Source organism: Eretmochelys imbricata, chromosome 1 (assembly GCF_965152235.1).
Source record: "Eretmochelys imbricata isolate rEreImb1 chromosome 1, rEreImb1.hap1, whole genome shotgun sequence".
Taxonomy (NCBI): Eukaryota; Metazoa; Chordata; order Testudines; family Cheloniidae; genus Eretmochelys; species Eretmochelys imbricata.
Genome location: NC_135572.1, coordinates 42,663,170 through 42,679,575, shown reverse-complemented (window position 1 = coordinate 42,679,575; position 16,406 = coordinate 42,663,170).

The following is a 16,406-nucleotide window of genomic DNA, read 5'->3' as shown; positions in this document are numbered from 1 at the left end:
AGGCCCAGTGTTTTGTGACTTCCCACTGCAGAGAAACACTCCAGTGGACTTGTGCAAATGATTTCTAGTCCCAGTACATTTTTAGAACAGTTGTTCGGTAGCAATGACCAAGAGAAAAATTATTCCCAGCAGCAACATCCACCAGCATCAGACAGTAGTCACAGTCCCATACCCCACTAAGGCTACACACCAGCGCACAGAACCAGTGCTTAATGGGGCAGCCCCTCAGCTGGTATAAATGGAGCTATGTGAGGTTCAGGCTCAATGTGTTTCCTTGCACCAGAAAGGTGATAAGGGTGATTGCCTTTCTGCAATTAGAAAGAGGCATCTCTAGCTTGTGCTCGTAATATAGCGATTCTAGCCTGTGACCCAGCCAGTCTGGCCCCGGCTGGCGATTTCATGAGACCATGCCTTCATTTAAGAGTCCCCATATGGATGGAGAAATAGCCAGGATGGCCTTTCTTAAGGTAATTTGGCACTTCCAACCCCAGCTGGAACTTAAGTGTAGAGGCAAGTGAAAATAAAATGTCAATTCACAGAAAAGGATCTGATTAGATAGTACAAGGAAAGGGTGAAGGGTTTAGGTTGGTTCTTATTTTTAGCTGAACCTGTTGCTACTTCTCTGCCTTGTGATATGCTCACAAGGTAATGCACCCAGGGCTGGTTTGCACATTTTCAATTAAATGTGTTTTTTTTCACTGAAGCCAAAAAGTTTTATGGAAACAATGATTTTTTGACAGCATTTTTGATGGGCAGATTTCTGAAGTCCAGAATGGACTTTCCAGTCATTTCCAGAAGGAGGGGGAGGGGAAGGGGAAAGGGAAGCAAATGAAAAACCTGACCTTTTTGATCTGAAAATGGACATTTCAACACAGTTCAATCTCATGAAAAATGTATGAAAGACTTTGGTTTCATTCCATTGCAGGGGGGTATGGATCAGCTTTCACGTTGCACTCACGTCAGTACCTGGCCCAAGCTGGGGAAGCTAATGACCCAACCAGTGGACCAAATTCAGTGATGAATCCTGGTGACGTGCTACCTAAAGCACGTTACGCATATGCTGAGAAGATTCTATTGCAGAATGAAAAGAAATTTCGAAACTTCAAAAGTTGTTGCAAAATGGAATAGTCATTCTCTGGCCAGCTCTGAATGCACCATTAATGGATTTGATCCTGATCTCACTAGCTTAGCTGTAAAACTGGCATGAGATAAGAATCAGGCCCAGTGACCTTAGAATTTATCCAATGCACAATAAATCATTTGTATGAAGGGAGATGTTGCCTCCCTACACAAAAATGATTATAAATTAAATACAAATAATATGAATATATGGGGGGAGGGAATTACTAGTGTCCAATATCTCTATTAGCAGTGCAGTTAAACTTATCACTTCCTTAAACAAAATAAATACAGTTGAAAAAGATATAATTATCAGCCTGCTCAAATTCAGAAGAAAATATATTTAAGTATTGGCTCTATTTCAAGGCTTCAGTTCTAATCTCTGCCTGCATTAAATTTGTGTAACTGGTAGGAGGACATCAAATTTAACATAAATACAAAAAGCCCAGTGTGCCCTGTGAATGGTTCTCCAGTGCATTTCTATAGTGCACTACATGCATACCAGAAGAAAATCTACAAAGCTGTATGAGCAGTAATTACATCTTTTTTTATGCTTTGAGTAATCTGAGGAAACACTGCTCTTTAGAGAGGAAGAGAAAGCACAACAATATTATATATTAACATCCAGGGGATCTCAGGGAAAGAGTTCTTAATAATTTTCTTTAAGACTTTCTGACTCCAGAGAATGTAATTGAGTTTTCCTCCAACAAACAACCCCTGCTCCACATCATAGAGCTATCCTCCACCACACACACCTTCTTGGGGAAAAAGTTACTTTTTTACTGTATAGGGAGTGCATCTTACTGTGTAAGGTAGGAGTGCAAAAGCTAGAAAATAACGAGACACAATTCTAAAGATAAGACAATAAAAGATAACTTAGTATTCATAAAAAAGGTCAGCATTAATTAGAGTAAGGGCAACACTTCCCCAGGACTGAGGAAAGTACCAGGAATAATTTAGCCTGAGAATGAAATGTAAGGAAACAACACTGCTCTATATCTACTATAAACAGGGAACCCCAATTTCACAAACTGCAGTTAACCAGAACTCCCAGTAAGCCAAAAGTTCACCTACGTGCCACAGGGCTGTTCAGTGGTCCAATACTGCTTAGCTCGACAGGAGGGAAATGTCAGGCTGTATTGTTGTTAATTATGTGTATTGTGTGTATTATGGTAGCACCTGGAAAGCCCAGTAGAGTAGAATGGTTTGTTTGGTTTTTTAAAACCAAAAATATCTTGGTTTTCAGCAACCCAAAACTGAAAAGTTTTGGCCAAATACTGCTGAGAACTACATTTTTTTTATTTTTTGGATAAAACTCAAATTGTTTGACCAAAAATGTTTGGGTTCTGGTTTTTCTTTTTCTGTTTAAATAATCTTATCAGAATTTAACATTTAACAAATTATAGATCCAGATTCTTTGCCAGTCATCTTCCAACCTTCGAGGTTTAGCCGGTTAATTCCCTAGTTATCAAATTCCAGAGCTTTAGAACCCTGTTCAGTCAAGTTAGGGCTCTTCACAACAGGACTATTTTCCCCTTCCCAAAGGGAACACTATTGCTACTGGGGCCACAAGACAATTCAACACAGTTTGGAAGCAGGTGAAAATGACGAACTACCTTGTGGGGGGAGGGGGAGCTATAGCCAGTGACTGCATCTGGTGTTCAGTATTTTTCCTCATCCAATTTGGTCAAGATTGGGTTTCCTGGTTTAAGCTTTTCTTTAAGCATGTGTGTAAGCTTTAGACTGCATGCTGGTAAATAAAGAAGAGAGCCTGAGACCTCTTAGATTTGGCATCTCAGTCTCACATTCTTTAAGCAGCAGGACTTATAATGACCCATAAGTAGCAGACCCAGGCTTACTCCTGGGACTGAAGAATGGGGTTGCCCTACAGCTCAGAAGAGCTAATAATTAATTTTGTTAGCTGTAGAGTTTTTAGTAATCTATACTGTGCTCCCTGCGGGGTCTATTCTCTTGAAGGTAGGGGGCTGGAAGTAAGCTCCTTGAAATTTCATCCCAGAAGCTTGGAAGTCAGCCCTGGCAAAGTAATGAGTGTTGTCAGTGACTATTTCTGACAAAAGACAAAACTAGAAAAGATGCCTTTTAACTTTCTGTGACCTATTGACTTTTGAGTCTCGTGAGAAGCAGTATTTCTACAAATTTAGAAAGATAGCCACTGGGAGCAGATAGTTATTTACCTTTTCTCACCACAGGTCTAGCGCTACTCTTCTGTAAGGCTTACTAGGTATTACTTTTGGTATGAATGTTTCATTGAGTTGTGTATTTGTGGTTATTCTGTACAACTTGCTTGATTGTAGGTCTTACTCTGTGCCAGAGCATCACACTGACATTCCAGCTTACTCATGGCATTTCTAGAAAAGCCCTGTTATCCTGATGTATCCTTTCTAAAATATCCTGCAAGGACAGTGGGGTTACAATGTCATTCCCAGAAGTAATTGGACCTTCAGTTTCAAAGAGTTTTCATCTAGTTGCATAACAGTAGACATCATGGACCAGGTTTGAGATCCTGATAAGTCACTGGGGCAGCCATGCTTATAAACCTGGGTCTAGTTGCAGTCGCATATCAGCACGAGTGGCTGTTTCAATCAGCTCTAATTTCTGTGGTAAGGCTAAGAGGCACACTTGGGCTGCTATATTATCCAGAGCCTCCAGAAAATCTGAGTGGTCAATAGAGCTCTTTGATAAGGTGTCAGCCATTACTAGGGACTTCTTTGGTGCATATGCTACAATAACTTTGAATCTTATCAAGTGTGTGAATAAATGAAGATTTTTAAAGTTTAAACTTTTTCTCTGAACAAACACTATGAAGGTACAAGGGATACCATTCCTCTGGGGTCAGAGGCCTGCAACTGGCTGATTAGCCCCACCTGCTGCACCTGAGAAAGCGCTGTAACTTGATTAGCTGACTGTATAAAAGAGGGCATCAGGAAATGGAGTGGGGAGATTGTACACCCTGCAGAAAGCTGAGGGGCCATGCTCCCAATGGACTGCTACTGGAGCTACTGAAAAGAGGGAATTGCTTCAGAAACCAAATGGACAGAAGGGAGACTGTGTGAAGTCCTTTATGCCTGAGGCTCTGAGGTATGAGCCAGGAGATTCTTGGGTTGCTGAAGTTACTGGTGTGAGGGACAGACTTGGGGAAGGGACTACTGGGCCTGCACAGACTTTTGAGGGAAGAGTCAGAGAGGTTTTGATTTGTTTGTTCGTCAGGCTTAAAATCAAACTACTAACCATGCTGGAAACTGTTTCCCCTGGATTCCTTGGGAGATCTCAGGCAGAATTACCCCCAGGGAGTGAGCTAGCTCAGCAAGAGCAAAGCCTGGTTCAGGAGGAGCAGAGTGCTATCAGGTAGGTCCCAATCCTTTTACACTTGGCATGTGAACAGGGACTGACCTGAACCTCTTCCATTAAGAAGGGCCATGGAGGAGATACTCTAACTGACAGTGGATCAACAGCAGGCAGAGAATGAAAGGAATCACCAGTTCCAGGATGCGTTGCTGGCCACCCAGCAGAGCCTGCAGGAAGCCCAGCTGGCTGAACATGAGCAGAACGGACAATTCCAAGTAGAAATGGCCCAGCTGATCTGTGAGCAGCCACTGCTAGGGGAGGGCCACCCTGGAGCTTCACCAAGTCTTAAAGATGGACAGCAGTGATGACCGGGAGGTGTACCTTACCACCTTCGAGCACATCATCACCACAAACACTCAGGAGAGGGGAACAAGTCAAGTGCATCATCTTTAGACAGGTAGAGCAGCCAGTAAAAAGGCTTTGGGGCCTTCGGGATGGTGAGAAAAGGTAACTCTGAATGTATGGTGATTTTGCAGGCACTCCTGCTCTGCAACACCCCTGGCTGCACTTGCGGTAACACGCTGACCTCTGTTGAAAGCAGGCCCTCTCCACCTGGGTCATGGGGTTGCTCACCCTGATTTTCCTAGATATATACTCCACTGTGACTGACTTTGCACAGACAAGACATCTGTCTAATAGGGATCAAGTCTATGCTGAGCCACCTGCTGATTATATGAGACAAGTTGCACCAGTTTATCAGCAGAAGACTAGTCACATGCCCAAGATGATGTTCACAGTTGTTGAACACATACTGTATTTTCTTCTCCTTCCTGCTGCTACTAGTTGCCTCTCTGGAGTAGTAAAGACAGCTTTTTGCAAATACCCAGCTTCCCTTTTAGGATCTGCAGCATCCTATTACATTAGAAGTAATAACACCAATTTCTCTTCCTCAGTCCCCCCCGCCCAGGGAACTAAAACATTACAATGTGACTTAGGGGACCAGTTCAAACAGCGAATAATGAATTATGGGTAGCTTAGTTACTCTAAGACAGGAAAATTGTGTGCAAAAGATTTGTCAGTCACTTATAAAGAGACTAATAAAAATCACTGTTGGTACACATTTAACAATCAGAAAAAGGGACATAAATTCACCAAATTATTTGTTGTGAATTGATCACCCAGCTCTCCCTCACTTTGCATCATAACATAAAGGCATGACAGCACAATGTGATGTACATGATGACATGGTCTGATTTTTCAGAAGATTGACTTCAATGCAAGTTGTAGATGCACCTCTTACAATCAGGCTTTAAGCCTTGGAGAACAAAATGATGATGGTACCCTAATTTAAATCAAAGCCAGAACCATTATGTTGGCAAATAAACTTGCACAGCAGTTTCCGAGATGATGAGAAACTGAAGGGATTGTTGTCCAGTACTAACAATACTGCTGGGTGGGGAGTAATTGCAGGGGGTGGGAGTTGTTATGGCTTTTTATTTTGCCACCTGAGACATCCTATACCAAGAAACATTTGACACTATAAAGCAACCACATATCACGTTCCTCAAGAACTTTAAAGAGCTACTTTCTAGTGTTGGCATTACATAAGTGCCAAGCATTTCTGAGCAAGTCGTAAACTCTGGGGTTTGCTCTCACGTCTGAAGAGAGTGTCGCTTTTTAGTCTGATCAACAGGTTCTACATACAGTCATCCTGACCTTCTTTCCCAATAGTTGTCAAGACTGTGAAATGTAAACACTCTACAAGCGTCCAAAAAGTATTTCAGCCATCCAAGTCAGAGGGTCTAAAACTGTGGTCCAACAACCACTGATCCATAGAGGACTACTAGATGACCCATGGAGCTGCTTCTGTCATAATGTTTGTGCATCTGTCTTCCAGGATGATGCCTTTTAATTTTCTCTTAAGCCCGGATGCTTTATAGTTTTCCAGAGGCTTCTTGGCCAACTAAAATTAAAAAAAAAAAAAAAAAACCTCTTTGCACCCTCTGCTTCTGCCTTTTCTTTCTTAAATGTTTCTTCAGGGATGACCAGAACATTGAAGGGGTAGCCAACACACAGAAAGGCAGAACCAAACTCAAAGTGGCTGGAAAGAGGTGAATGGTGGCAGTGGCTTCAACGTAGAAGTTTTGTTCTAATAAATGTAGTGCCCTTCATTCAGATAAAAGAACTAGCCCAGCTACAAAGGGCCTATGCGAATGAAACAACCTGTTGCATTTTGTGCTACAAATAAATTTTTCATTTAGTGTCCTTAACAGTCTCTTAATATTCCTTTCCCATGTATCCTAGCGTTACAGTCGCTAAATCTAGACCTGGAATCTAGAATTTGAATTTTCAGCAATATTTCCTGTCCTGAATTGGCCCCAAAAGTCAATCTCAACTTTTTGCAAACTATACAAGAAACAAAATTCTGATTGGGTCAGTCCAAATGGTGCATTTTGATTTTAACATTTTTTCTATAAATATATTTCTAAATGAAAAGTTAACTTAGTTTGACTTTTTTTGCTTTGAAAATTCCAAAACAGGGCATTTAGATAATTTAAGTTTTTTTCTCAATATTTTAGAAAATGTGAAATTTGTCAAAACCAACCCTTCCTGCAAACACTTTTGGTTTTGACGAACTGGCATTTTTCTAAAGAAAAAGTTTTGTTGAAAAGTTCCTGACCAGCCCTTGTTAAATTTGGATTAGGGAATTCTGGAAGGGATGTAGTCCATAAGAATATCTCCATTTAAGAAGCATGAATAAGTCTGAGAACAATCACCTAGCTCCTGAAGACTCTGGTTTACTTCTGGATTGTTTTAAATATTCCAGGACCTTTTTATACAAAAGGGAAGGCCCATTAGAAAACTGATGCCTGCATATGGTGAAGCCAACTTACTGAAAAATGTCCAGAATCCCTTTCTTACTACTCTGGCTCTGAACGAAGACCACCTTCAGGTACATTCCTAACACCAGGGCAATTGCCCGGCCAAATTTCAAGTTCCTGCTACGAAAGCATGGAAACGCTAGAGCTTCTCAAGTGAACAAGTGAAAGCATTTTTCAACACGGGCAAAACATGTTTTTCCCTAGTCTTATTCTGAGAAACAGCAGAGTTGTTTCTGGTGAAGCTTTTTTTAAAAAGTCTGGAAAAATTATAAGCAACTGAAAACAGAGTCTTGCAATGGAAACTGTTGGGCAACCTTTATCATAGGCAGTGCTATCAGCTTGACCTGTAATTTTTTGTTTCACACACACACGCACACACACCCTGCCAAGGATCTGGCAGCTCGACCTGTAATTTTTGTTACAGTATCTCTCTCTCTGTCTCTCTCTCTCACACGCACACACCGCCAAGGATCTGGCCAGAATCAGGCCCTGTAATGGTATGCACTGTGTGCTCAAAAAGAGCTTAAAATCTAAAAATTGTATTTGTTTACAAATGTTGAGCACTGTGTTAATAATAATTGTTAAATTTGCAGCAATTGGCTGTTAAAAGCTTAGTTTCCTGTAGATATTGCAATAGTACTGCCAACCTCAGGGATTACCTGCCCCAGGTATTCATTTGGGCACAAAAATCATGGGATTTTTTTAGTCGTGATTTTTAAGGCAAACACATATTGGGTGCTTTTTATTTGCCTATAGGTTTCTGAACCATTAGGTGCACTTGCTTCAAGTTTTCAAGCTTTTCTCCATAACCATGGGGGCTAGAAGCATTCTGGTTTTTAAATGAAAGATAAGATTCTCACCTAATCACATGCCTCCAGCAGTTGGGGCTTTAAGAAAAATACCAAATATCGCAAGACACACAATAAAATTAGAATTGGCAACATTGCCTGAGGGCCCAATTCTCAGTTCACTTAAAGTCCCTTTACACTACCAAAGTAAAGTGGCCTTAGTGTAAAGGACTCAATATATTTACCAGCTATGAAACATTTCCCCATTGCAAAGTGAGATTTTCTGCAATTTGCCTTTTAGGAACCTATCTTTAAAAAAAAAAAAAAAAAAACATATGCCCTTAATCTTGTGTAACAATGTTTATAAAACCCATATAAATTAGAGTTAAAACTCTGTTCCTGAGCAATGAATGAGAGATGTCTGAAGTCACTGAAAGAATTGCAGAGAAACTACCATTGGGAAATAGGGCTGTAATCAGCTCATGCTGATTCCCCATCAGGAAATCGCTGTATGAAAGGAGAAGAAAGAGAATGTTGTTGCCCTAGGAGCTGAACTAAAAGAGAAGTAGACACACAGGAGACCAGTGAAAGACTCTGGTTAAAGGCTATGACTGGAAAGACTGTCTAGATATGGGAAACCTGATTCATTTTATTTGTTTGAACTCTGGCTGTGAAAAGCTATTTATTGTGGGTTTGCTCTTTGGCCACAAAGGGCTGGTTTTAGTTTGCACCCCAGCAAGATGCTGAATAAAGGTGAGACGATCCCTGCTCCTAAGAGACATGACCGTGCTGCAACAGGTGCACACCCAATGAAATAAGCTACATGCAAACTACAAACTCTCCAGCTGTGTGCTCCAGATCCATAATTTTGCATACAGAGCCTGGTCCAAAGCCCTTTGAAATCCATGGACAGATCCTCACTGACTTCAGTGGGCTTTGGATCTGGCCCATAAGGACGCTTTTGCATCCAAATCTACCTGTTTTCTTCAGCAGGGATGTCTTTGCAATAAAAGTATTTTTTAACAAAGTTTAGCCCTTAAAGTCCTCTCAATCCTACATACATTTTGTCCAACACAAAACAAGCCAGTGCAAACCAGCATAGCAACACAGTGTATTTTTGCCATAACAGACCTACTTTTTGGACCTTGTGCCAAGACTTTGACATAAGCATTTCAGAATTGTTTTCTCTGCCAAGGTAACAGCTCAGCCATTCCCTTCCAGATTTGATATCCTTTTGTTATCAGCTTTTCTTCTGAATGAGAGCCTGACATGTTTGGAAATGAAGTGAAATTCAGTTTCTCCTCATGATTGCAAAATATCACTTAAAAAGACTGAGAGCATTTGTTTTCAGAGAAACGTACGTACGTTGTGGTTAAAACATCCAACTGTCATCTTGGATGAAGCAATATCAGCTGGCAGAGGAGGGCACACCCACCACCCATAAATCCATAATTGTGGACAAAGATGAGTTCAAAGAAATTCAGCTTCTCCTGTAGGGCACTGGTGCACCCTAAAGTTGTTCAGAATGAAGGGCTTGATCCTGCAGGTGCTGAGCACCTGCAACACCCAGTGATTTCAATGGCACCTGAGGGCACCCAGCAACTTTGGGATCAGACCTTAATATAGTGTGATTAGTCCTGGGATCCAAGAGTATCTATGACATTCATTCTTGGGACTCGAGCAGAGTGGGGGAAGATCTAGACAGCAAAATCACCAGACTGACTAAGAGGAAAACAAAGGTCCTTTAAGCAGAAAATGTTGCTCCTCCCTTTAGAGGACTGGATCCTGAGAGACACTGAGTGCCATCAACTCCCACTGATCCTGGTATCTCTCAGGAAGCATTTAATGCAGGCTGGGACCCACAGAGAACTTATATCAACAATAATTGTCATATATGGTATGGATGACAATTGGAAAGTGTGGCATTTTTTGGCTCTGGTTTGGATTTAGCTTTCCATAGTCAGCCGTGGCTGAGCTTGGTCATGGTAGAGATGGGGTCCCTGTTACCCATTTCTGGATGGAAAATACCTTCAGGGAAAATTGGACTAGAATGTTATTTCAAAAACTGAAGCTAGATGGTTAGTTTCTAAATAATGTTTAATGACCAAGCATCAGACATACACCTCTAAATCTTTTATCAAGTAGCAGGATTTTAAATAAAAAGAGCTTTAAGAAAATATTTCAGGGAATATATAGTTTGAATATCCTAATATTTTTTAGTTTTCTGGGTCACATATCTTTAAAAATTTGTGGCATTAAAAGAATCTGTTTTCTCAATAGAAATTTCCTCTTTTTCTTCATCTTTGTGCCCACCAAAGGTTTTATATTAAGTGATCTTTAGCCAAATCTTTTTCATGGGTGGAGTTTCCCAGTTCGATAGGATAATATAATATCCCACAGCTCTGCAGGTTCTCCTTGTTTGGAGGTATTCAAATTACTGCCTAAATTTTCAACAGACGAGTATCTCTGCTCGGTGAGCAATTTCTCATCTTCTGTCCATAAACAGAGACCTGGAAGTTCCCCAGGAATTCATAGCATTCCATTGGGGTTCATTCTCAGCTCAACACTGTGTCTGAGCTCTATGCTGATGCTCTGGGATTTGAGCCATTTGCATAATGAGGCTCTCTCTCTCTGCCTGCTGATGACACACAGCTGTATTTTTCTTTTAAAGCCATTTTTTCCCAGTGCTGTGTTAGTGTTGTCTGATGCCTGTCAGATATTTGCAGCATAATAAACAGCAATGTTTTTGTGGGGATTGAATTTGTTTAGAGGCACCTGTTCCTGCTGTCACAAGACACCTTGTTTCTATATTAGCAACAGAACTTGCCTCAATCCTGACGTGTCACTGTGATGGGGTTCACTCACTGCAGGTGGCATCTCCTTAGGGATCAGTTCTCGCCCGGTCTGGTGCCCTCTTTCATTGGTTACTCAAGCTGTGGCCTCTCTCTCTCTCTCTTCACAACTCAGGGTGCTCCCTTTTCATGACTCAGCCCTTTGGCCAGGTCACTATATAGTCCTTCCTTTCTGGGGTAACAAAGTCTCTTTGGACCAGCTGCCATCTCCAATGCTCCTGTGCCACTTCCCAGTGGCTGGTAGGGGAACCCAGGCCTGCCCTCTTCACTGGATTCCAGCCCAAGGATTCTATAACAAGCAGCCAAGGTTCACACAGTCCTACCCTTTGCTGGTGTTTCCCTGGGCTTCTCTTCCTACCTAGCCCTCTCAGACTTTCTTTTACCACAGCTCCTTTGGGGTTGACCCTTCCTCCAGGGCTAGATCCCCAGGGCTTCTTCACCTCCCCTACTCTGTGCTCCTAGAGAGTAACTGCAGACTCTCTCCCTGCACGCCCCTTCTGCTGCAAAGTTCCTGGCTTTAATAATTTTATTGAGGTAATGCTGAAATAAGGAACGGTACAGAGTTCAAAGCATAGAAGTTTCTGGTTGTCAGGGGATAAGGTACAGATTATCAAGGAGTGCAAAATTCGATTTAGGAGCTGGTGGAGCAAGGATCACATAATAATCTGCAATCTCCCCGACTGGGGGAAAAGTTTAACCGGTCAGAGTACAGACATCGAGATATGGGGTAAGTTATCCACACAACAGCTATGTTCAGTATGCTGGGTATAGTGAGTGAATACGGGGGTGGGGATGGGTCTACCCTCATTTGGTGGGGTTTAATGCTCAGCGGGTTTATGGTTCCAGTTCATACGGTCCGATGGGGAAGGCCTCTCGTACAACCTACTCTTGCCCAGCTGGGTTTGTTGTTCAGTTAGGCCTGGCTCTCCTCCAGGTACAATTTAAGTGGTTAATTGGCCAGCAATATTCAGGGCCCTGCCTGCCCCTCCCCCGCGCACCTCCCCCAAGTGTCCCCTGGCCCCCACTTGCTGCCCTTGCATGCCTCCCCTGGGCCTCAGAGCATCCCTGCCTCAAGCTGGTGCACTCTGCTTTGCTGGCTCCCAGCATCAACCACCACTGCCGGGTCCTAGTGCCCCCCAATCACTAGTGCCAGGGCAGGCTGATTCTGCCCCTGCCCTTCCGCCTCAGATCCTTCCCTTTACCGCTGGAACCCTCCACCAGCACAGGGGGGCCCCCGACCGGCAATCACTGCTCCTGCCTCATGCTGGGCAAGGGGCAACCCCATCCCCCACCCCCAGTAAGGCTACAGTGAGGGCAGCAGCAGGGTAGGAGGCGCACACGTGATGGCAGCCTTCCCCCCCGGCCCGTGCCACCCACTACAGGGGAGGTGAGGGGGCTTCCTGGACCTGAGAGGGGCCCTAGGAGCACGTGCAGTGACAGTGGTGCGAGGTGAGTGTTCTGCCATGGGAGAGAGGGGGGAGTCGTCCCCTCTGGCCCCAGCCTTGGGGCAGCCTGCCTGCACCCCAAACTCCTCATCCCCAGCCCTGCCCCACCCCAGAGCCCACACCCCCAGCCAGAGACCTTACCCCCCTGGCCACCAGGGACTGTTGTGAACATCTCATCACAGTCACCTTGTACTTAGATTTTTAGCCTTCAACTTTCCATACCCAAGCTAGAGTTCTGCATACACCTTGTTGCTGAATGACTTATAACAATACCATTGCTGAAGTACAGTTCTCTACAATATCTGTAGCCAGTCTCTCAAATATTTGTAGTAGTGATCCAAGATATCATTGTGTACATACAAATAAAAATCAAGAGACCATTTTCCACCCTGCTCAGATGGTCAGTAAAAATAAATTGATGCCCATGCAAATTTCTTTGAAAGTCCAGATTTGGTCACATGTATTATTCATTTTTTCCCACTTAATCTCCTAGGATATCACCTTAGTAGTTGTAACTAAGTGAATGATATACATTCATGTGGAAGGAAATAGTTATGACTTTGGCTACTTCCTTGTTAAAGAAAACTGCCTGTAAGAATTTGGGAAGTGTTAACAAGGCAACGAGTGCTCCCTTCATACCAACGTTTTTGGAGGGGAATTTTTCTCACTCACACACACACCAACCAGTTCTCCCTTCCCACCCCACATACACACACCAACCCCGTGCTCTGTGAGGCTCTTTAAATCTCCTCTAATTAAAAAAGAAAATCTTACTTTATTGTCATCACGTCCAGTTCCAGCACTTTGGTTGTCAAGAGAGTATCAACCCTACAATTTGCACTTCCCCTAGGACTGGCTCTTCCTGCTGTTCTCCCCTATGCTCTGTATTAACTAACATTCCCTTCTACTCCTCTCTCTCATTTCTACCTTTCAATTTTTGCTTCTGTTACTTGGCACTAGCATGTGGGGTACTCTTCCCAGAGACATTTTGTGTTTGTTCAAGTATTACATGGTTCAGTGACCAGAGGCATCACATGGGGTCTCAAGCTGGCGGGGGCGGGGAAGGGTTGGAGGAGGGAGAAGATGAAATCTAAAAAATTTACTGAATATTTCCTGAAATTTTACCAAATAGTATCAGCAACTGGTATGGAGTCCGCAGGAGGGGCAGAAGGTGAGGTTTAGGGTCATGGGATAAATGTGGGGGGGGGCAGAAACTCTAGCAGAGGGAGGAGATTGGGGAAGAGGATTTAGGTGCTGCAGTCGGGTGGGTCAAAGGGGGTGGGGGATGGGCCTTACTCGGTATGATACTGAGACATGAAGTTGAATTGCTGGGCAGGATTAGTACTTTTCTGCAAGATCCCCCCCCGCTCTGCACTAACACCCCTTTGTGGCCGGGCTGGGCCCTTCACTCTGGCCAGATGCCTGGGACTGAGTCAGCCTGGCCGCACCAGGCATCGACTCCATGTGCGGCCCCACTGGCTTCCCTGGGACTGTGCATGCACTAAAAGATGCTATTCAGTAGGAGTAAGGGTGTTGGAATCTGATCCCATTTGATTTGCATTTTTGCTGAGTGTAACACTCAGAGTTTTCTGACATGTAGTTCCCCATATTTTTCACTGCATGTACAATCAGTTACCAAGACATCTTCACTTGTCAGTTATTTATTTATTTATTCATATTACTATAGCACCTAGGAGCCCCAGTCATGGGCCAGGATTCTTCTTGCTCTAAGCACTGTACAAACATCAAACAAAAAGATGGCCCCTGCCCCAAAAAGCTTACAATGTAAGTTTAAGACAAGAGATGGTGGATGCACACAAACAGATGGCAGAGTACAAGGAGTCAGCATGATAGGCCGAAGTCTCAGGACACCAAGACCCTAGTGGTTGTCACGTTTTTCTGTAAGCATCACAGCAATGGAGAGAGCACAGGAAGAATTAGAAGGAAGATAATAAGGCAGCTTTGTGGATGCCTGAGGGCAGCTTGGGAGAAAGCACAAAGCTTGATTGAAAATTTGACAAGTAGGCAATGGAGGCTGGTATCACAGGCTAATCAGAGGCAAGCACTGACAGCTCAGTAGTGAATAAGATATAATAGGTAGGTTGGGGATAGGCCATAAAGGGCCTTGAAAATAAAGACAAGCAGCTTATATTTGATGTTGTAGAAAAGAGGGTACCAGTGAAGGGATGCAAATAGAGGGAGGACACAGTAAAAGTGATGGGCTACAACAGCATTCCAAATGGATCTGAGCAGGGCAAGGCTGAATTTGCCAAGGCCGCAGAGAAGGATGTTGCAGTAATCGAGACATGAAATGATGAGCGCTCGGATGAGAGTTTAAACTGTGTAGATGGATAGGAAAGGCCCTATCTTAGAGATATTATGCAGAAAGAATTGACAAGATGTAGACATAGCCTGGATGTGAAGACCTAGAGGGAGGTGTGAATCGAAGACGATGCCCAGGTAATGGGCCTGAGTGACAGGCAGGATAATGGCATTGTCCACAGTGATGAAGAAAAGAAGTAGTGGGGAAGCTGGGGGAGGGGGAGATTAGAAACTCTGTTTTAGCTTTGTTGAGCTCGAGCTGATGGCTAGACATTCACAAGGAGATGTCAGATACAGGCTGAGATTTTAGTTTGGACACAAGGAGACAGGTCTGGAAAAGAAAGGTATACCTGTGAATCATCAGTAAAGAGGCTGAATTTGTAATTGAATTTGTGTTTGCAGATGAGATTACCCAGAGGTGAGGTGTAGAAAGAAGAGAAGGGGACCAATGGCAGAGCCCTTTGAACTCCCACAGAAAGTTGGAGGGTAGACGAGGAGAATCCTCTACAGGACACACTGAAGAATTGATTAAAGAGGTAGGAGGAGAACCAGGAGAGGACAGCATCATGAAAGCCAGGGTTGGACTAAATTTCAAGACTAAAAGTATGGTCAACAATGTCAAAAACACCTGATAGATCAGAGGATGAGAATAGATCACTGGTTCTGAATTTTGGCTAGGAAGCAGTCATTAGAAACTTTGGCAAAAACTGTTTCCGTGGAGTGCCACGGGGCAGAAACTGGATTAGAGAGGGTCTAAAGTGGAATTAGAGTAACAGAATTTAAAGCCAAAAGGGACCACCAGATCACCTAGTCTGACCTCCTGTACATCACAGGCCACCAACACCATCCAGCACCCACAACTTAAACCCAACAACCAAAATTAGACCAAAGTATTACAGCTTACAGAAGACTACACTACTGTGTGCCACAGGCAGAGACTAGGAGGGACCAAGGTGCACCAATGCCCAAGGCCCCTGCAATGGCAGGGAAACAATTAAGTGAGATAATCCTGGCAAGTTACTAACATGCTGCAGAGGAAGGCAAAAAAAACCCCAAGTCTGACAATCTGACCTAGAGGAAATTCCTTCCAACCCCCACATATGGCAATCAGTGAGACTCTGAGCATGTGAGCAAGAACCAGCCAGCCAAGCACCTGAAAAAAACGCTCAGTGCCACCTCAAAGTGCTGGCCCCCACCTTCCAGTATCCCATTTCCAGTTGTGGTTATCCCTGTAACTTCAGAGGAAGGATAATAAAAATTTTAAAAAACAGAATACGTTGGCGGGAGGAGCCCTCCCTGATCCCTGTAGTGGCTGGTTGAACCCCTGAAGCATGAGCTTTTAGGTACATAAGACATAAACCAAAAGAGAGCCCCAAGGCTGCTGAGTCCTGCCCCTTACAATCACGAGCAACACCTTCACGTAATGACATTCATAAATTTGTCCAGCTCTCTCTTAAAGCTAATTAAGTTGTTTGCCCCTACAACTCCCATTGGCAGGCTGTATCAGAACTTCCCCTCCCCCCACCACTATGGTTAGAAACCTTCTAATTTCCAGCCTCAGTTTGTTCATGGCCAGTTTATATCCATGAGTTCTTGTGCCAACTTTGTCCTTTATCTTAAATACCTCTTCACCCTCCCTGGTATTTATCCCCTAATGTATTTATAGAAAGCAGTCATATCCCCTCTCAGTCT